At 36.2% G+C, this 22573-nt stretch overlaps 1 long non-coding RNA gene across 1 annotated transcript; it reads right to left on the bottom strand.

The window, feature by feature from the left end:
* Positions 1–1849: 1849 nt before the first annotated feature.
* Positions 1850–18848, bottom strand: LOC131382864 (uncharacterized). Its single transcript, XR_009212451.1, has 3 exons — positions 18799–18848; positions 17934–18021; positions 1850–1966 (listed from the first exon to the last, which is right to left on the bottom strand). It is a non-coding gene; the product is annotated as an uncharacterized LOC131382864 (long non-coding RNA).
* Between the last annotated feature and the right edge of the window lie 3725 nt (positions 18849–22573).

Raw genomic sequence — 22573 nt, 5'->3', positions numbered from 1 at the left:
TTTCTAACTGAACTTTGGAAACTGAAAATATATTTATCTTTCCAAACTTAAAGAATATTAAAGTTAATAACCACATTTTTCCTAGAAAAAATTTCTAAGCAGGTACATCTTAAGTATTCTCACACCACACACATACACACACACACACACACACACACACGCACACATGGTAACTATGTGAGGTGATGGATATTTTAAATAGGTTGATTGCAGAAATCATTTTACAATATATACGTATATCAAATAATCACATTGTACACTTTATATACAATTTTTGTCAATTATGCATCAATAAAGCTGGGGAATAAAAAAAATTAACCATTTCCTATAGAGCATGAAAAGTTATTAATGAAAATTGCCATCACCTGTTGAGTTTGCTCTCATACCAAAGTCTAAATACGTATATAACTGGCAGGTTAATTACTTACTAAGCACACCACAGCAGTGCTGTTAGCTATAGGGAATAGTAATTTCACTGACTACAACCTAGTCCTAATGAGAGGAACTTTTGCCATTTCAAATGAAATGTGTGCCATGGGGGTAGTCCATGGGCTGTAGTATTTTAGACACACAGGAGTGTCAGAGATTTCAAGGAATCGAAGGAAATTCTGAGACACAATTTGAGAAGAGATGTCATTCTGAGTTCTTTATATTCTATAAGCCCATCTCCAACTTTCGGTATGATCTATACTGAGTTCTTAGTCCCTTCTTTGGAAAGTGCAACACGAAACAGTGTGACTGTTCCAAAGCTTCAAGGTTGGATTGCCTTCTAAGTCTGGATGTACAGCTGCTGATCAGTAGATCATTTTGTCTCTTGATGCTTTCTGTAGGCAATTGAGTATTTATGACCAGTCTGTAATGAAACAGCTCTCCCTCCCTATTTTTAAAATGAAAGTGCTACCAGAATCTAACAGGGACCATATTAGCTTCAGTGGATAGTCTAACTTTTAAAAATTGTGGAGATATTTATACAGTAGCATCTTCTACATGCTGTGGGTGGGAGGAGTGATTGTCATGACAGGGTGATGAGGGAAAGAGTTAAAGGCTTTTCGTAATCACTAGTTGCTCAAGATAATAAAAGCTTGAGTAGATCTTAACTCCCCTCCTTTTTTGGTGGGGGTGGTTGTAGACACTGAGTTTTACCTACCCCTACTGACTTCTTCAAGGGGTGGGGGTTATCACCCTATTTTACAATCTTTCCTAGGTCAGAAATGAATTGCCCTGTTAACCTCCTACTATCTTTTACAGGATGGATGCAATAATTAAATCCCTCTTTTCACTAAAAACACTAAACAGCAAGCCACACTTAAAAGAAAAACTTCTCACTGGAAAATTTTAAGAATTAAATTGTTCATTGGTTATAAGATGTAAAATATGTCTTCTGAGAAATATCACAATAAACTTTATATGACTAACTCCCATAGCTGGAGATGGTATTTTTTAATTCTACTTGTGGTCAGGAGAGAAGAACATCATTAATGGGATGGCAAGTGTTAGAAACTTTAGCCCTAAGAAGGAGCATTTTCTGCAAACACCTGGTTTAGATGGTATCTGGCTGGCCCTCCACTAGGAAGTTGGGTGGAGTAAGCAATAGTTTATTTGATAGGAGACAGAGGGACTAAAAAGGGCTTTTCCCATTAGGACAATAGGGTATCTAAAATTCCCATCACTAGTCATTCCTGTGAGTAAAATGTTTTGTATCTTACATTATATTTAGTTTTCAATTATTTGTTTCCCACTGCATGGTTTTGTTTTCATTATACTTCAAATAATTTTTATCATGATTATTAAGCCATCAGAAGATTCAAATTATAAATTCATTACTGATGACACAGGTGACTTACACTTTTGTGGTCTTCCTTTTAATACAGGGCTGATTAAAAGCATGTATTTTGCAGCCTGTCAGGCTGGGTTTGAATCATAGCTTCACCCCTAACTGGGTGATCCTGGGCCTCACATTCCTCATCTGTAAAATAAGAATTAAAAAAAAAAAGCTACATAGAATATTGTTCAAAGATATTAAACAAAATCATTCACTTAAAAACATAACATGTCATAATATATATTAAATATGTCACACAGAGAAAAATATTTAAAAATTGATGCATTCTTGCTTCTCTACAATTTGCAGAAATATATTTTAAAAGTGCTTGTACAGTAAAAGAAACTATCTTCAGAGTGAACAGGCAACCTACAGAATGGGAGAAAATCTTTGCAATCTACCATCTGACAAAGGGCTAATATCCAGAATCTACAAAGAACTTAAATTTACAAGAAAAAAACAAACAATCCCATCAAAAAGTGGGCAAAGGATATGAACAGACATTCTCAAAAGAAGACGTTTATGCAGCCAACAGACACATGAAAAAATGCTCATCATCACTGGTCATCAGAGAAATGCAAATCAAAAACACAATGAGATACCATCTCACGCTAGTTAGAATGGTAATCATCAAAAAGTCAGGAAACGACAGATGCTGGAGAGGATGTGGAGAAACAGGAACGCTTTTACACTGTTGATGGGAGCGTAAATTCGTTCAACCATTGTGGAAGACAGTGTGGCAATTCCTCAAGGATCTAGAACTAGAAATACCATTTGACCCAGTAATCCCATTACTGGGTATATACCCAAAGGATTATAAATCATGCTACTATAAAGACACATGCACACGTATATTTATTGTGGCACTATTCACAATAGCAAAGACTTGGAACCAACCCAAATGTCCAATGATAGACTGGATTAAGAAAATGTGGCACATATACACCATGGAATACTATGCAGCCATAAAAAAGGATGAGTTCATGTCCTTTATAGGGACATGGATGAAGCTGGAAACCATTCTAAGCAAACTATCACAAGGACACAAAACCAAACACCGCATGTTCTCACTCATAGTTGAGAGTTGAACAACGAGAACACATGGACACAGGGCGGGGAACATCACACACTTGGGCCTGTCAGGGAATGGGGGGCTGGGGGAAGGATAGCATTAGGAGAAATAGGTATTTCTCCTCATGTAAATGATGAGTTGATGGGTGCAGCAAACCAACATGGCACACGTATACCTATGTAACAAACCTGCACGTTGTGCACATGTACCCTAGAACTTAAAGTATAATAATAATTGTAAAAATCCTATACTCTATAAGTACTCAGTTGTTTAACAAAATAAACAGAAATTCTGTTTCACAATTTACATTTTTAACTTAACATATTGACTCTCCATATTTATGTTTTGTAGCTATCGAGTGTGCTATTGTAAAATAATAATAATAATAAAAGTGCTCATAGCTTGGAATTTTTTACATATTCAAGATAAAGAACAGAAAATATCTACAAATTGTTTTCAGTTGATTCTTTGTCCCATGCCTTCTAGGGAGGGCACATCCCATCCAGTCAACAAGTTATATCATTTCTCAGCTCCTCAGTTTTCTCATCTATTAAATGAGATGTGTGGACTAAATATGAAGTTTTCAAAATTTTTAGTTATTCTAGTTGATGAGATACCTTTCATTCAAACGCAAATTTCACAGGAGCTCAACTATTAAAAATGCATAAAATTGAACCTACTCTATTTAAAGTGGGCTTGGGTAGGGAGTAAAACTTTACCTACCTCACTAGATCAGAATAAAATACAAGTTACTTGGTTAATATCTTATGATTCTACATAGAAACTTGTTTTTCAAAATCCATGTAAGCAAAAATGGAAGCCTTTGCTGATAATTAAAGTGATAAAAAGGAAATTTTAATAGTATTATTTGTTTACTGGCTTCATTTCACTGGTTATTTTAAAGCTAGGTTTTTTAAAAATTGGCTTAAGTTTCCCATTGCAAAACTTTTCTACAAAGCCATATTTCATTAAAAAAAAAAAAAGAAGTGTGGTATTGTTTTTTTTTTTTTTTTGAGATCTGGTTGTCGCCAGGTTGGTGCAGTGGGCAATTCGGTCATGCAGCTCTGCCCGGGTTCACATTTAGTAGAGACGGGGTTTCACCGTGTTAGCAAGGATGGTCTCGATCTCCTCACCTCGTGATCCGCCCACCTCGGCCTCCCAAAGTGCTGGGATTACAGGCGTGAGCCACGGCGCCCGGCCGAGAGTAAGAATTTTTAAGTGCTGAACTGAGGAGGAGATAAAAATAATAGCTAATGAATACTGAGGACCTACTTATGTACCAGTTCAATAGTTCTAAGCATTTTATATGGTTTAGCCCATTTAATTCCCATGACAATCACATGAAATCAAATAGCCATTTATAATATACTATTTTAAAGGTGAAAAATACCAAAATCTTTAAGCAATTTGATCAAGGTCATATAGTTTAGTAAGCAAAGCCTCTGAGATTTGAACTTGGAGAGTCTGGAGCTCTGCTGATGTGGCCCTTAAATATTTCAAGGATTATATGATATTTTAATAAATAAAGAAAACTCCATAGAAGCATACATAAAGTAATAATGTAAAATCATGTAGATATAAATAAAGTGCATTAAAATCTCTAGAGGCTAGAGAATATATTAGCTGATGATTAGGAAGTTAAAAAATATTAGTTCTTCTTTCATAGTGACTAGTATTTACTTCTAATTTTCACCAGTTTATTAATTTTTTAAAAGAAACAAAATATTTAACTGTACTTATTTTTTTTTTACAAAGCAGACTATTGCAAATTACAGAGAATATTTTGACCTTTTTGAAGAAAACCTACATACAGTGTTAGATGTAATCTTAATAATGCTTTATTTTCTACAATAAGTCTGTAAATAAGTTCAAGATCATCTGCTGTGTGATCCCTTCTCTTGCAGAAAAGGAGAAAAAAAAAATGATAGTAGTCGCTGCAAGGTAAAGGCTTATCAATGTCCCTTTAGGAGGGCTACTCTACTTTCCTTTGAGAATATCCCCATCTTGTGGAATCTCCTATGCCCTGAGGGCACGTTATGGGCAATTCTCCTCTGCATTTCATCCAGGGAGATTCCTCAGATAAGTGTAATGCCTGATGATCTGGGCAAAAATCCAATTCCGAAGAGGTGTCTACACATTTTGAGTACATACGCCCCAAAGCGTGCCAATGAGAGTCCTAGAGTTGTTCAAATGGCTCCAGATTCTTTTTGAAGTCTCATCTCCTGTGTGTTCTGATTACTTTGGCTTACCAGCAGGATGACTGTTTTGCTAAATTAATGCACAAGAGATATGAAGGAGATGAATGCTCTTGCTGTTGAGAGGCAGCAGGAAGGCTGGCTGCTGAGGCAGATGCTGTCTGTTTAAATACCTCCCGCTCACAGCCTAAGTGCCCAAACCCTGTGGAAGAATGCCTGATTCAGGAATCAAGGTTGTCAAAGGAGATCACATTACCCACTTTGGCAGCTTTTCTCTCTCTCCAACTCAATGCTATTTTGTGGTTTGCAGTGGGTGTTCTTTACCATGGCATTAAATTCACAACACAAGAGGCGTAATAGTCAGGCTCCTGCTTTGAAAGAGATGAGGTTATCTATGGAATAATTAGCCCATATCTGAAAAGAGGAGAGATAAATCAAAACCTTCGGAGTGACGAGTTGTTTTCAATTGGTCAATTCACGTTGTTTATAATATGAAGACAACCCATCCATTAAGCATCCACCATTTTAACGTTTAAGAATAAGGACAGTTGATATTCTTGTTTAGAATTTCTAGTGCACATGGACGAACGTTGCACCAGGTCAATTTTTTTTAAAAGTAGCTTAAGACAAGAGCCATGAAATCAATTTCGTGAGAAGAAAAATCATCTGCTTTAAAAAATGAAAAAGAACAAAGAATTAAAACATTCTCAATCTGTATTTTATTTTATGGTCCACAAGAGATATTTATTTCATATAATAATAGTTAGTGTTCCATCCAACAACTAGAACAAAAAGAATAAAAATTTGAATATATACATAAAAACTCAAGATATTTAATGTGACAAGTATATATATTTAAAATAATACTCTTAAAATTCCTTAGTTATTGAAAACAATATAAAAACAAAAAGATGTTCATGGAAACAGAATGCATGAAACCAAATATCAAAGTTTGAGCAAATTAATATGTGAGGCAACTTAGCTAACAATGCATGATTTTGTTTACAATCTACTAAAAATATCTTTATATCAACTGATTGGCAAAATAGGTTTAATAAACTCAGACACCTACTGATAGAGCATTACTTTCTTTTGAGCTGGTAGTGACCACAGAAATGTCAGATCATTTCTCTGAATAAAGCATTTTATTCAAGTAACACAAAACTTCCAGACACATTTTCATAATATATGTAATCATTTCTTCACATGATATTTATAGATAATTTGAATTTTCTGGTGTAGTTACGTGGATATATTGTATAGTAGTGAAGTCTGAGCTTTTAGTGTAACCATCACCTGGATAATGTACATTGTACCCATTAGGTAATTTTTCTTCCCTCAGGATCCTCCCTCCTCCCACCCTTGAGAGTATCCAATGTCTGTTACTCCACAACCTGTCCATGTGTACACATATTTAGCTCCCAACTGTGAGAACATGCGATATTTCACTGTTTCTGAGTTATTTCACTTACGTATTATGTAATATATAACACACTTCATACATGTAACACACATGGAAGGTGTGAAACAAAGTAAAATCATGATCCCCTACCCCATTTACCTAAATATTACCTACCCTGTATACCAAGGTACCTGTGAAGTCCTCTAGTACTTCTCTTACCTCCTTATCACCAATTATTCTGAAATATGTTTCTCTTTTTAAATTTATTTTTAATTCACAAATAAAAATTGTCTATATTTATCATATACAAAACAATGTTTTGAAATATGTGTACATTGCAGAATGGCTAAATCCAGCTAACAGATACATAACAATGCATGTGTTTCTCATTCTTAATGTTAATATTCAGGTCCACAATCCATTATTAAAAACCCTCAGGACCAGATGTATTTCAGATTCAGATTGTTTTTATCAATTTCAGAAAGATTATATAGGGCATATCTTATATATTATGATTATTCCCAACAGAGTCTAGAGAGAATTCAGTAGTCAAACTCAGCAATATATCCCAGGGCACAATGGGTGAACATTTACATCTGCTATAAATAAACACTATGAATAGCCTTATGTTGTCTATTTTTGCCACCAAACAAGGTTGCAGATAAAAACAAACTTTCACATTTCATGGCCTTATGGATTTTGGAATTCCAGCTAAAGAGCTTAGATCTGCTGTTCAGCTTATCAAACTTTTCTCATTTAGTCTTTTTTGTATTTTGTTTAAGAAACCTCTCTACTCTGAAATAATAAAGGTATTCATTTAAATTTTTTCTTACTTGTAAAGTTTTACCTTTCCTAATATATTTAATTTATCCAGAAATCATTTTTGTATATAAGAATGAATTCTATTTTCTTTTCTCCTCTATGGATAAATAACTATCACTGTAAAAGTTATAAAACTCCATCTCAGTTATATATCTTATTTCTGTATATGAAGAGGTCTATTTCTGGACTCACTGTTGCACTGATCAATTTTTACCCTTGCACTAAGATCACACTATTTTAATTAGTTTAGCTTGATAGCAGGCCTGGTAGCTGGTAGGGCTATTCTCTTAACCTTATTTTTATTCATCAGGAGTACCCTGGCTCTTCTTGACCCCTTGATCTTCTATTCAAATATTATCATAAACTAGTCAGGTTCCTCAAAAACCCCTTTTGGGAGTAGAATTGGATTTTCCCTGAAACTCTCATTTAATTTAAAGAAAACTGACATCTTAGCAATATTGATTTTTCTTAACTGTGAATATGGGCACCTCTCTGCATTTATTTTTTTAATATATTTCAATAAAATTTTATAATTTTCTCTATACTGGCATTGCACATATTTTGTTACACTTATTCCTGAGTACATTATCATTTTTGTTTATACTGAAAATGGTGGGTTTAAACTTTTGCTTTCTATGTATTTCTGGTGTTTAGAAATACAAATGACTTTGTTTTTGATCTCGTATCTAGTCACTTTCCTAATAAACCTACTTTTATTCTAAGAAACTATCTCTATATTCTTTGGATTTTCCATATAAACAATACTATTTGTAGATAACAGTTTTGTTTCTTCTCTTCCAAAACATATTCATTTATTTTACTTATATTTCATTGACTAGAAACTTCAGTGTAATACTGAAAAGAGCAATAGAAGGAATTATTGACTTATTCTTAATTTTAAAATGAATATTTCCAAAATTTATCATTAAGAATGGTGTTTGCTGTGAAGTTTTGATAAATACTTATATTGCTAAGTTAGAAAGGTAGTAATCATGAATGGAAGTTTAATTATACGAAATGATTTTCTGCTTTCAGTGAGATGAGCAAATGATATTTTTCCTTTATAAATGTGGGGAAACATATTCATTGATTTTATGTTAAAATACCTTTACATTTCTGGGATAAATGCAACTTGATCATAATGTATTATCATTTTTATACACTGCTAGATTTGGTTTGTTAGTACTGTGTTTTTCATTTTGGCATTGATGTCTGTGAATAAGATCAGACCATAATTTTTTTTTCACATGTAGTCCTTAACTGTGTTTTGGTATTAGAATATAAGTTGTGTAGAATTTCCTCTTTGTCCATTACCTAAAAGAATTTGTATGAGGTTAGAATGATCTGTTTTGCTTAAAAATTTAAAGAATTCATTGATAAAATTTAGCTTACTATTTTTAATATGGGGAGGTTTAAAATTACTAATCTGAATTTCCATTTCTTATTGAGTCAGTTTTAATAGGTTTTAATTTTTCTACAAATCTATACATTTTCTCTGTTTCACATTTTTTGTTAAAAATTATGCATAATATTATTTTACTTTGGCTTTGTCTTCGTGACTTAGTAAATTCTGCCACAGGATTATATGTATTACTTGTCTCTTCTTTCTTTCTTCTCTTCATTGTATGTTTTCTATTTCATTAATTTATCCTATTTATTATCTTTTATTCTATTTTCCTTGAATTTATTTTACTAATTCTTTGTGTAAAATCCTAAGTTGAATGACCAGCAAATTAATTTTCAGACTTTTTGTATTTTAAGCATTAAAGGACACACACATACCCCTTCAAAAGATTCAATATTCTTGGTTTTATTTTATGTTAATTTTATTATTAGTCAGCTCTAAATATTTGTTATCCATTACCAAATGGATGAAGACTGTGAAATTCATTGCTTAATTTATTTCTATCTTAATAATACTGAGATCTGTATAACATTCTTTGAAATAAATAAAACTCTAGTATTTAAAGCTTCAGATATAGTAGAAAATAATGTGTATCCTCTGATTGTTGGAAATACAGTTCTATGTGTGCCCATGAAATCAAGCTTGCTGATAGGTTGTTCAAATTCTTCATATTATTATATTGTTCTTCTGATGTTCTAAAAATAAAAATATAGGGAGTTTGTGAATCTGTTAATTTTTTCTAATAGTCAATTTCTCCTGCAGTTCTGTCATATTTTGCTTCATATATTTTGGTGTTTAGCTAGACCCATACAGGTTTAGTACAGTTATTCTTCTGGTGAATTGAAACTCTCACTGTTTATAAATATTTATCTTTAAAAATGCTCTGTGTTTTATTTTATTCAATTTAATACAGCTACCACAGCATGCTCGCTTGCTCGCTTGCTTCGCTTACCTTGCTGCTTTTTCTATGTTTAAATTCACCAAACTGAGCAATGGAATCATTCCAGCTCCCCAGGAACCCCGTGGTGTTCCCTACCAATCACTACCCCCTGTACCATTCCAGAAGGTTAACATTCACAACTTCTTTATTTTGTTTTGTATGTTCCCGGTTATCTCTTTTTCCATTCTTTTATGATCAGTCTCTCTAAGTTTCTATATTTCCCTTCAATCCAGTCTGACAATTTCTATCTTTAACTTTTAGCAGTTATAGTTAAATTGCTATTATTAGGGGATTTATTACATTTATATTTATTTATGGTATAAATAACTGGTGAATTTAATTACATTTATTGTTCTTTGCATAAGATTATTGTTTATAAATATTTATGTCTTTAACCTCATATCATGGAAGCAGTCTTAGGACTGGCCATAGGACTTGCTTTAGAAAATAATATTTTAGCAGATGTAACACAGCATAAGGACTGAATTATGCTTGTATGTGTCTCTGCTGTAGCCATTAGAAAAATATCCCTAGGTTAGCCAGCTGGTCCTACAAGGAGGATAAAAGATATGTGGAGCAGATCCAAACCACCTTAGCTCAGCAGACCCCTCAGCAAACCTAAGGATTCATAAACACAGATGCTTATTGTGTTAATCCACTGAGTCGTAGAATGATTTGTTACTAATTTTGTGGCAATAACTAAATGATACTTCCTTATTAATATATGTTTGTTTTTACTCTTTTGACTTGTGTGCTTCTTAGCTGTCTCACTAGTGTTTCCTTTTCCCTTATGGAAGAAGAAATAATTGAATTCTCTGTCAGTTTATCTGTTTTTGTCTCATTGCAATTCTTCCTTCTGTTTGTTTAGAAACTGTAAGTTCTATTTCTATTTTTGAAAGACACCCTTAAAATTTTACCATGCATATTAAACAAAGCCTAAAGTCAATCATTTTTCCTAAAAACACAAGAGCTTCACAATAATTTCATTTCAATCACTACTTCCCAATATATATACTATTGTTTTCTAGTAGGTTAGTTGTATATTTTTAACTCCCAAATTGGGTATTATTTAAATTAATATCTTATACCGGTTATTTTTGTCTAGATTTCTTAAAATAGCTCTGCTTTCTTTGCTTGCCACTTTTTCTTGTAGATCTTCCATCTTTTTAAAAAAATATATATATAGCCTTTATAAATGAAGGTCTTTTAATCATAAATTCTGCCAGTTTTTATTTACATTAAGTATCTTTATTTCATTCTTGTTCTTAAAATCTAATTTTGAAGAGTACATAGTTTTCCCCAACATATTGAATATATTATTCTACTGTATTTTGGCATCTATTATTGAGGTTGAAAAGTCTGCTGTTAGACTATTTGCTACTCCTTTATGGGTAATAAGCATTCCCTCTCTCTCTGGTTGTTATCCAGAACTTTTCTTTGTCACTAAAATTTTGCTAAAACTTTACACAACATGAATTTATTTTTTATTCTGCTTGGGATATATTCTGATTCCCACATGGGTGACTTCTGTATTTTAGCAAGTCTGAAATTTTTTTTGGCCATTGTGCCTTTAGGTATTTCCTCAAATAAATGCACATTAGTTCTTTCATTCTATAATGTCTCCCATGACTTTGAAACTTTCATATTTTTTATCTTCTCCTTCTATGCTACTTTTAGTGGAGCTTCTTTAGGTCTGTATTTCAATTCAGTCATTCTCTCTTTATGGCATTAACTCTGTGGTTAACATATCCATTACGCTTTTAATTTTGACTTGTTTTATATTTAGAGATTCTATGTGGATGATTTTCAAATATGCCTAGCCATTTTGACATATTCTTGTTTCAGTTTTTTATTTTAAATTTGCTTTTAAAAATTTGTATATAGGTATTTATATTCCACATATGCAAATTCTGATATTTGAAGTCCTAGTTGACAGTTATCTGTTGTTTGCTGTCCTTTCAACTTTCACTCACAGTGGCTAGTATCCTTGGGTATTTTTACTACAAACTTATTTTGTTGAACTTACTCTATAGAAATCCTAAGATTCTAAAATAGGAATACTGATCTCCAGGGATAGGTATGACAGCCAGAAGGTACCACTGAGCTAGGATACTTTATCCCACTTTGAGCATCTTAAATTAATATGAGAATCTCAAGTTCATCTCTTTCACCTTTCTGCTAACCCAGGGCTTATTCTCTACTCCAAAAACTGATAAGAGATTTTTGACTGGAACAATCCTAACTTTTACCTCTGGGTTTTTTTCTGTTTCATATTTTGTTTTAATTTTTAATTGACATTTCGAGTTTTTTGATTTGCCATAGAGATTTCCCTTACACCTTAAGAAGAGCAGCAATCCACTAAAAATTCTGTTTGTATAATTATTGCAGGATCAACGCATTTAAATGGTTGAGAGTTCAACTACATAGTAACCAATATTGCCCCCAAATATTTTCACGACGTACTCTTTTTAAGGATTCAAAACAACTTTATGGAGGATGGTGTAATATTATCATCAGTATCAAATAAGAAAGCTGAATCTTAAGTGAGTTATTACTCTAAAGATACAGAATACCAAAAGTAAACATTTGTCAAAGATGAAAACTTGATGACAAAATAAAACAAATTTATCCTGGAGCTCTGACCCAAAGAATCTTTCAATGTAATGTAACATTCTTATTATATCAATATTTTGTTTATATGAAACAAACTTTATTACAATAATATTTTGTATATTTTTAAATTTGTATATCTACAAGCCTTAAAAATTAAAGGTTTCCTAACTTGCCATTTACAATTTTCTCAAATTTTGCAAAGTTTGACCAAATGCATCAACAGGCATTAGGATTTATGAAAGTTTAACTTTAAAAATTATTTTTAACTATAACTTCACAGAGACTGAGATAACAAAAAGATGATTTTTTTTTCTGAGTAAGCCAATGCTCAAGAGTGAATAATTTTGAAGCCAAATAGGGATTTCAGTTTCTATATGGAGCCTTAACCATAACTTCCCTGGGGAATTTTCCAAGACTGCAAAATAATACCTTAAAATAAATACTTGAAAATCCATAGCACTAATTCATGTGAGCCTAAGCATCGTTAAGCCTTAGATGACATATTCCATCTTGCAGACAGTGATATAGGAACACAGAAGCATTAAGTGACTTTGGTAATGCCACAGAAGGTCAACCAAAGCTGAGTCAGTAACAATATATCTTGGAAGTATCTAAAAGGAGAATCAGTTCTAGGGGATTTTCAGGTTTAGAAGATTCTGAAATATCTTAGGAGGGTGGTTCTCCACAAAAACCATCACCAGGGAACTTGATAGAAATGCAAATTCTCAGGTTCCTCTCAGACCAGCTGGAACAGAAACTCAAAATGGTACTGTGTTTTGACAAACCCTTCAGGTGATCTAGTACACCCAAAAGTTTGCGAGCTACTGCTATAGGCAACGTAGATAAGACATGATCTTCTTTCCATCTCCCTGGACCAGTTGCAAGCTGCAATAACTATCAGAGAGGAGATGAGAAGCAGGAATCACAGACTGCAGTGTCCACAGATGCTGCCAGTATGATTCATTATGGAGATTCTTTATAGAACTAGTCCTAGATCTTGCCAGCCTGCCATTATTCATAAAATAAGTAATTTGCTACTAATAATAAAACAATGACTTTACTATTGACATTTATGTAAACAGCAATGAGTTGAAGGATTTCCTTACAATAATGTCACATTGGTCATATACATTATGGCATATTTCCCTAAATTCCAAAGAAATACATTAAGTTATAGCTGGAGTGCTAACCACTTAAAAACATTATCAGGTTGTCTTTTACATGCTGTAGCCAATAGTGAGAAACTATTAACAAAGCATGTGCTAATAGTTTTGGAAATTAGAGATGGCTTTAGTACCATACTTTTCCCAAATTCAGCATACATCTATAGAATTGTCTTATGTGAATACAATTGTATGCACTCAGCTAACAACCTCCCACAATCTTCTACTGCAAAGTAATCTGAGTTGACAGTGCAAAGCAACAAGATGTAGGGAAGCAAGCAAGCAAGTAGTAAGCTGGAAGAAACCAAATTACACTCTATTTAGCAAGAGGAATAGAGATCAGGGACATAGGGGAATAAAAAACTGATACAGCCACACAGACTGCGCCAGAAAATGCATGTGACATTAACAAGTTTAGCTGCATTTCAGAAATTGGGCAGTATCATCTTAGGTGGTACAACCTCATAGGCAAGTATAGTCAAGGAAGAGAAATGACATTGACAAACACTGGGAGGGTAAGTCAGGAATCAGGAGTATAGGGGAACATACATGAGCACAGAATCACTCCCAGCGCAGCATTACTAGGGCCTGAAAGATTGTTTAAGCTTAATTATGCAAGAAAATTTGGGGTTTCCTGGCCAGAGATCAAATGCCAAAATAGTAAAAATTCAAAGATGTCAATGTTCAAAAAGAAAATTCGTCCAAACCAGTATGTGAAATAAGATTCTATGGAAGGTATTGTGGAAGAAAAGAGATATCAGCAGAGGACCCAGCTGAATGCTATCAAAAAGAACGTTTTGTAGGGGAAAGGAGAGAAATGAGAGTGATTACAAGCAAAAGAATTAAGTTTCTGTTATACACTCTCACATCTCTTTTTTGACTTCTCATTCCCATCTACAAAGATGGTTCTTGTAACCATCAGCCTCTCCCAGATTGTACATTTGCTATAAAGTACATAATCAAAATCTGAGAGGAGGCTCCTGATTCCTGAAATTTGCATGTCGAAGTAATAACTTTCAAATATAACAGGGAGATGTCTGCTTTTGGCCATGAGTAATTGGTTTTAGACTTACCCTCCCATCACAAACAACTATAAAACTAGTCACTTTTATCAGATATCAGATAACAGTCAATGTAAGGGATGATCTTGGGCCTTCCTGCTTGTGAGAAGTCCCCTGGCCTCACTAAAGAGTACTAGAACCCAGCTAAAGAGCACCGGTCTCCATTGCTCAGGAGCTAAGGAGACAGAAATAAAAGTTCAGGGTTGCTGAGTTGGCTTTAATTTGCAAGGCAAAGTATTAGAGAAGAGGAAGCTGCACAAAGGACAGAAACAGCAGAAGTTTCCATGAGTTTCTCCATAGGCTGATGGCTGAGAACTAGGATGTCTTGCACAGTGAGAACTACTAAGAAGCAAAGCAGAAAATGGCTGCAGTGGGGCTGAAAGCTGAGCAAAAATATTGGAGGCTATGCAGTTCTAGATGCTGCTAGAATTCTGGCCCTGCAACAGTAAATGGACCTCATTCAGCATTTCAGGCATTCACATGGCTCCCAGAAAGACTGTGCCCTATAGGAAGAGTCATATCCTCGGACACTAAGGGCAGAACAGAAATAGACCCACCCTAATAGAGCATAAAAAACAAAGCCTGAGAGTGTTAATAAGATATACCTGTAATTTGACTATCTGCCACAACAAAACAATAATCTCTTAAGGAAAATAACATTATCCAGACTCTTTACTACATAAAATCCACAGTGTCCAACATATAATAAAAATTACTAGATATGTAAAGAAGCAGATAATTTAACACGTAAGAGTTTACAGCAGTCAATAGAAAGAGACCTAAAAATGATCCAGATGTTAGAAATAGCAAAGACTTTTAAAAAACAATTATAAATATGTTTAGAGGACTTGAGGGATGAACATGAGAATGCAGACAGAATCTCAGAAGAAAGGAAGAGGACACTTTAGACCTGAAATGTACAATTTCTGAAATAAAAGACTTACTGAATGCACTGAATAGCAGATTGTACACAACAAAAAGGATCAGTGAACTTGATGCTAGGTCAACAAAAATTCTCCAGACTGTAGAACACATGGAAAAAAAGATGGAAAAAATTATCTGTGATTTGCAGTACATATGAACTGATCTCAGAAGGGGAGAATACAGAGCAGCACAAAAAGTATTTGAAGAAATAATGCAAACATTTTCCCAAATTTGAGAAATATGTCAGCTTCAGGGAGCTCAAAAAATCCTTACACAGGATAAGTACAAAGAAAATCATTCCTAAGCATATCAAACTGCTGAGGAACAAAGACATTGAATTTAACATACAGATAAAGAATGATGAGAAAGAGTATCTTAGGGAGAAAAAGTGAGATTGACTGGGACTAAAGTGAAATGATGCATCAGAATTCCAGAAACTGTCATTGGGCTTAACATACATTTCATATCCTCACACATGAAAAAAATCATAAAATCCCCAGTGGTGACTGGGTTTACAGACTGAGGTCACCCATAATTGCTTCCTGTTTTTATGAAATTTGGTACCAGAGTGTTACACATTTGAAACTAGTGTCTAAATATTCCAGCCCAAAGAGCAAATCATGTTCTACACCAATATTCCCAGAGCATATCAAACTAGTTTAATAACCTCAATCCCTATCACCATGTCACAATATAACTAAAAACTCTCAAGGACAGGAATTTGGGAATTTAAAGGGCCACTCTTGTAGTTTTCCTCCTTGTGGCTGGAGCTATACATCAGATTAACTGCCTTGAGCTGGAAGGAGATTCCCAAATAGTACAAAAAAAGGAGGCCAGAGATTCCTTGTGGTGCCAATGAGGAAACCCATTATAGCTGCTAGTGATGGAACTTGTCCTTGTGAATCAGATCTTAGGGGTGGGATAATACTGCTGCAGTAAATGATATTGACATTGATACAGAGTCCTGCCAACGTACGGCAATTCTTCCTGGTGCCCTCTATTTCTTTCTTTCTTTCATTTTTTTTAGACAGAGTCTTCCTCTGTTGCCCAGGCTGGAGTGCTGTGGCGTGATCTCGGCTCACTGCAACCTCCGCCTCCCAGGTTCAAGAGATTCCCCTGCCTCAGCCTCTGGAATAGCTGGGACTACAGGCGCATGCCACCATACCTGGCTAATTTTTGTATTGTTAGTAGAGACGGGGTTTCACTATGTTGGCCAGGCTGGTCTCAAACTCCTGACCTCATGATCCGCCTGCCTTGGCCTCCCAAAGTGCTGGGATGGTGCCCTCTATTTCAACAAAGGGGATCTCACTTCACTGAATTGGGCTCCAATGTTTTCATCTTTTAATTTGATTCTACAGCTACCTCTCCACAGTGTAAGGCTGGTGAAGCACAAATGCCAGTGTTTGTAGCAGTGCCACAGGAAGCCTTTTTGTACCCTGAGGCAAAAGGAAAAATGTACACCTATATAGACATGTATCAGCATATCTTTTCATATTTTGAACCAAGGGGAACATAGTAATAAAATTCATACAATCAAAAAAATATAAGAATATCTAAAGCCCCACATTGCCCAGTCCATTGGCACACTATTGTTAACCCTCAGCTGTGGGCTGATGGAAGTGACTGGCCCCTTCACATATTAATGTAAGGCCATAAAGCAAGCAAATAACAGCCCGCCTTTAGTTAAAAGTTTGATACGTTCACCATATATTTTCTACATATATTTTGATTTTTTAAATATTGCTTTAAAATATTATTAATTTTGATTACTGAGTTTTGGTGTCCTCTTAGATTTTGCACTTTGGAAAAATATCTCACTTACCTCACCCTAATCCCATCCCTGGAGATTGTTGTCTCAGAGACCAAGTGCTTGCATCTCTGCCTAATAACCCACTGTAGCCCTTGATTCCAATGGTAGATAGAATAACGGTCCCGCAAAGATATCCACACTCTAATATTAGAACCTATGAATTTGAATACTTTATGTAACTAAAAAAAGACTCTGCAGATGTGATTAAGGTGAAGGACCTAAGATGGGGAGAGGATCTTAAGAGTATTCAGGTGGACCCAATCTAGTCAAATGAGTCCTTTAAGGAAGAGAGCTCTTTCTAGTTGCAGGGAACCAGAGAGGTAGTAGAACTCAATTTGCCTTTGTAGGCTTTAAAGATGGAAGTAGGGGGCTTTGCCTCAAGAAGTGCAGGAGGCCTTGAGAATCTGTAAAAGGGAGATAAATCTCCAGAAAGGAACACAGCCCTATGCCTTGATTTTAGCCTAGTAAGAACCACATTGAACTTCTGCCCTACGGAGCTGTAACATAATAATTCTGTGGACTTTTAAGCCACTAAATGTGTGGTACTTTGTTACAGCAGCAATGGAAAACAGATACACCCCTTCTCTCTATATGAATTGCTCATCTCTGTCTCTGGGACTCAGGACCACCTGGATTTGTTCCCCAACAGGTTTTTATGTGTCGAAATAGCTAATCTCAAGGAAAAGAACTTGGCATGTTGGTACCTTTTTAATTCCCAAAAGAGGTTCACCTCAAATTTTCCAAACCATTCTTCCTCCAGAAATCTTCAAATTCCTCACATCAATAGCTTCCCTGCAAGGAAAACAACACCACAAAAAATATTCACATTTTGGAGATCCTGCTATATAGCATTTTCTCTAACAGAAACATTCTCAGAGTTTCTTTGAATTATATTCCTTTAAGTTAACTACTAGATGGGTTTATGAGTTATTTAGTGAACTGGAATGCTATAGAAGGCACACAGTGGGCAAGGAATGGGGGCAGTGGGCATAGGATTCATGTGTGACTCACATTAATTCCCAGAGACAAGGTTCGTTTTATGACTGCATCCCCATATGAACAACCTGGTCTTTTCCTTTAAAATTAAAATATTACCTTTCTTACAGAATCAGTTTAAACCCTGACACTTCATCTCACAGACAAGATCAACTTAGAGACTGCTCAGAAACACACCTGAAGTGGTCAGGCTTGGGTGGACTCAATAGAGAATGGTTAGAGAAGGGAGAAAAGACAAAGCAATTAAGAGAGTTGACACAGCAGGAGACGGGGTGGACGGCAGGAGGCAGGTTACATCATTAACTTAGAACGTCACTCCTACAGCTCAACCCTTCACGCCTAAAAGATCTGAATTAAAAAGTGGGCTCTGCAAAAGTCAGACTGCTCATATAGTCTTTTAACCTAAAAGGAGGGGGAAATTTTAAAAGTCCAAATGTTATCTATTGCCATATTTAATATTAAGTTCATTCATGAATCGCTCAGGTCACTGTTAGAATGATTCTTACTAAACTTTAAAACATAAAATGTGTTAAATCAAACTAAAATTTTGCCCAAGAAAGCCTCCATACTCACATACTTGAGTTCTTAACATATGAGCTACAACCTACGTTAGTACATAGACAAACTGGAAACCTAACTTCAGAGTATGCTTTTGTAACAATAGCTGAGTCTCAGCCAATCACAGAAGTCGTATTGAACCACTCACAGGCAGCCAACCATGCAAACCTTGTTCAAATAAGGCAAACCCAGAGCTTTAACCAACCCAGCGTTTCTGTACCTACTTCTGTTTTCTGTACATCACTCTCCTTTTTCTGTCCATAAATCTTATCTGGCCATGCCACAGCCCTGGAGTCTCTCCAAATCTGTTGTAATTCTTAGGGCAGCCCAAATCATAAACTGTTTCCTTTTCCTTGCTTATGTGTCCGGAATTGGTGGGTTCTTGGTCTCACTGACTTCAAGAATGAAGCCGCAGACCCTGGCGGTGAGTGTTACAGTTCTAAAGGCGGTGTTCGGAGTTTTTTCCTTCTGATGTTCGGATGTGTTCAGAGTTTCTTCCTTCTGGTGGGTTCGTGGTCTCGCTGGCTCAGGAGTGAAGCTGCAGACCTTCGCACTGAGTGTTACAGCTCTTAAGGCAGCACGTCTGGAGTTGTTCGTTCCTCCCGGGGCTCGTGGTCTCGCTGGCTTCAGGAGTGAAGCTGCAGACCTTCGCTGTGAGTGTCACAGCTCATAAAAGCAGTATGGACCCAAAGAGTGAGCAGCAGCAAGGTTTATTGCAAAGAGCGAAAGAACAAAGCTTCCACAGTGTAAAAGGGGACCCGAAAGGGTCGTCACTGCTAGCTCGGGCAGCCTGCTTTTATTCTCTTATCTGGCCCCACCCACGTCCTGCTGATTGGTAGAGCCCAGTGGTCTGTTTTGACAAGGCGCTGATTGGTGTGTTTACCATCCCTGAGCTAGACATAAAGGTTCTCCACGTCTCCACCTGACTCAGGAGCCCAGCTGGCTTCACCCAGTGGATCCCGCACGGGGGCTACATCTGGAGCTGCCTGCCAGTCCCGCGCCGCGCGCTCGCACTCCTCAGCCCTTGGGTGGTCGATGGGACTGGGTGCCGTGGAGCAGGGGGTGGCGCTCGTTGGGGAGGCTCGGGCCGCACAGGAGCCCATGGAGGGGGTGGGAGGCTCAGGCATGGTGGGCTGCAGGTCCCGAGCCCTGCCCCGCGGGAAGGCAGCTAAGGCCCGGCGAGAAATCAAGCCCAGTGCCAGTGGGCTGGCACTGCTGGGGGACCCAGTACACCCTCCGCAGCCGCTGGCCCGGGTGCTAAGTTCCTCACTGCCCGGGGCGGGCAGGGCCGGCCGGCTGCTCCGAGTGCGGGGCCCGCCAAGCCCACACCCACCCGGAACTCCAGCTGGCCCGCAAGCGCCGCGCGCAGCCCCGGTTCCCGCTCACGCCTCTCCCTCCACACCTCCCTGCAAGCTGAGGGAGATGGCTCCCACCTTGGCCCACCCAGAAAGGGGCTCCCACAGTGCAGCGGTGGGCTGAAGGGCTCCTCAAGTGCCGCCAAAGTGGGAGCCCAAGCAGAGGAGGTGCCGAGAGCAAGTGAGGGCTGTGAGGACTGCCAGCAAGCTGTCACCTCTCACTTAGATAAACTGTTAAATTCAATTTGTCTAAAATTTTTATTTTAACCAATGCCTCCACAAAATCAATATTCCGTCTGCATGTCTAGGTAGAAAATCGAAAGAACAGAAATAGTTTTAACCAGAAATCATTTGATTTTTAAAAAGGTCTAATAAACATGGCCATAGAACAGTATTTATAAATTATAAGGGATGGTTTTACATAACAGAAAATTATATAATGTTGGCTTGATGCAAGCAATTTAGCAGATTGGTTCAAATTTGTCATCTGCACTTTCTAGTTTTAGTGATTCTCAAATGTATATTCTCATATCTGCATGCAAATAAATATTAAGGGTCATCAACAGCTTCTTTGTAATCTACAGTATTTTTTCTTTAGCTTAAGAACAGGGTCTGAAGATTTAGCAAAATCCTAACTATTAACTAACCGATACCATATCAATATCTCACAGCTCTTTTACTCAAGTGACAATCTTTTCATTTCAGTTCAATACCTAGAGTCTGAAATAATATCTACGAAAACCCAGAAGTGGTGTGTCCAAAAATTAAACAATACTTTTTAAAAGCTCTCAGGTTAAAAGGAAATTAATTCATTGCACTTTTTATGGAGTTTGAATCCACATTCCCAAGAAAGGGCAGGGATTCCTTTGGAGTCCTCAGCAAATACATTTCTTCCAGCCTCTGGCTATAGAGAGCAGTTGTGATTCCCAAGGCAACTCAGCATTGCCAAGAAAAACCTGTGCCTCTCACAAACATACGAGCCCTCACTCGCAACTCAATAATAAATAAGCAACTTTGCCTTGGCTGGGAGAAAACAAGGCTAATATAGGTGGAATTGAATATCAGAAACAAAAGCTATAAATCTTCATTGTTCTTATTTAAATTATTCAACAATTGATCTTCTTCCACACACTTAATAGAAAAACTATGTTGATAAGGTATAAAACAAAAATTGTTTAAACTTAATACAATCTTACCAAACATATAAACTATTACCAGGTATTTTTTCACACTCAATGTGTCACACTCCCCCAACTTTGTTTGAAGAAACTATGTGGCAACAAAGCACTTTGTTTTCTTTTGACAAATCAATAAAAACAATATAACCCAACAATTATAATGTACATGTATATGTTGGATATAAAAGGTTCATGCATATTTTTATTGGCTTTTTTCTTGTCTTTGTCTTTTTTTTTTTTTTAATTCATTCTATTTCTTTTAAATTCTATTAACAGGACTGGAGCTCCATTCAACTGGAACCTTGGACCTGGGGTTCCATTTAATTGGGCACCAGCTCTGCACCAAAACACATATGGAACAAATTATTCTACCTTTTAAATCACAGCAATGTATAAATTTGGAAGAAAATGCTGCATTTGCTGACCTAGGAATCCCTTCCCAGAGCTTTAAAAAAAAAAAAAGCTGCTTTTAAAAAAATTATTATTGAAAAAATGTTCTAATATGTCTTCAGAATTTTTGAAAACTTATTTCCATGGAATGACAGCTCAATCACATATGGAGATTTCATTAAACTGGTTTAACAAGAATTCCTGTTCAGAAGAGTTTAGTACTGAGCAAGCTGGTCACCAACCTCAAGAGTCTTACACTTTAAAGATACAATAAAATATATTCAAACATATATTCACTTTTCTGAAATGTGTTGGTAGTATATTAATACAACCAGTTATATCTCTAGGATGCCAAGTAATGTCAAGAAAAAATTGCTCTGGACAAAGTTAAATGAGCAAGGAAGACTTTATTCAAGCTATTTTAATAGGGGACAGAGACAATTGTCAAGAAGACAATAACTCTTCTTGGAAGTCTAAAATGTAGCAAAGCTGAGGGGAACTTTAAGCCTGTCTTGGTCGATAAACAAGAAAAGGGAAACCCTAACACTGAAAAACTTACTTTTGAGCAATATTTTAATAAAAGAAAAGCACACAACTTCCTTAAAAGGAAGGGGAAGCTGTCTGAGGCTGAGGTGGTGCTCTGCCAGGAGCAAGCTGACAAGTCTCACTCAAGTGCTGGCAAACAGAGCTTGGGGGCCGGAGCAGGAGCCTGAGCTGGGAGGAGGCTGGCCATTCATTCCAGGAAACTAGTGGGTGGAGGGCCTTGATGCCTGTGATTAAGAGTGTTAATTTGGCTTGAGAGGTAATTGGGCATTGGCACAGGACTCAGAAAGGGGAAATAATGCAATCAAAGAGAGGCCTGAGGAA

This window comes from Hylobates moloch, unplaced genomic scaffold (assembly GCF_009828535.3).
Source record: "Hylobates moloch isolate HMO894 unplaced genomic scaffold, HMol_V3 SCAFFOLD_1, whole genome shotgun sequence".
Lineage (NCBI taxonomy): Eukaryota > Metazoa > Chordata > Mammalia > Primates > Hylobatidae > Hylobates > Hylobates moloch.
The sequence above is the reverse complement of the archived record's forward strand: the minus strand, read 5'-3'. Positions and strand labels throughout refer to the sequence as shown.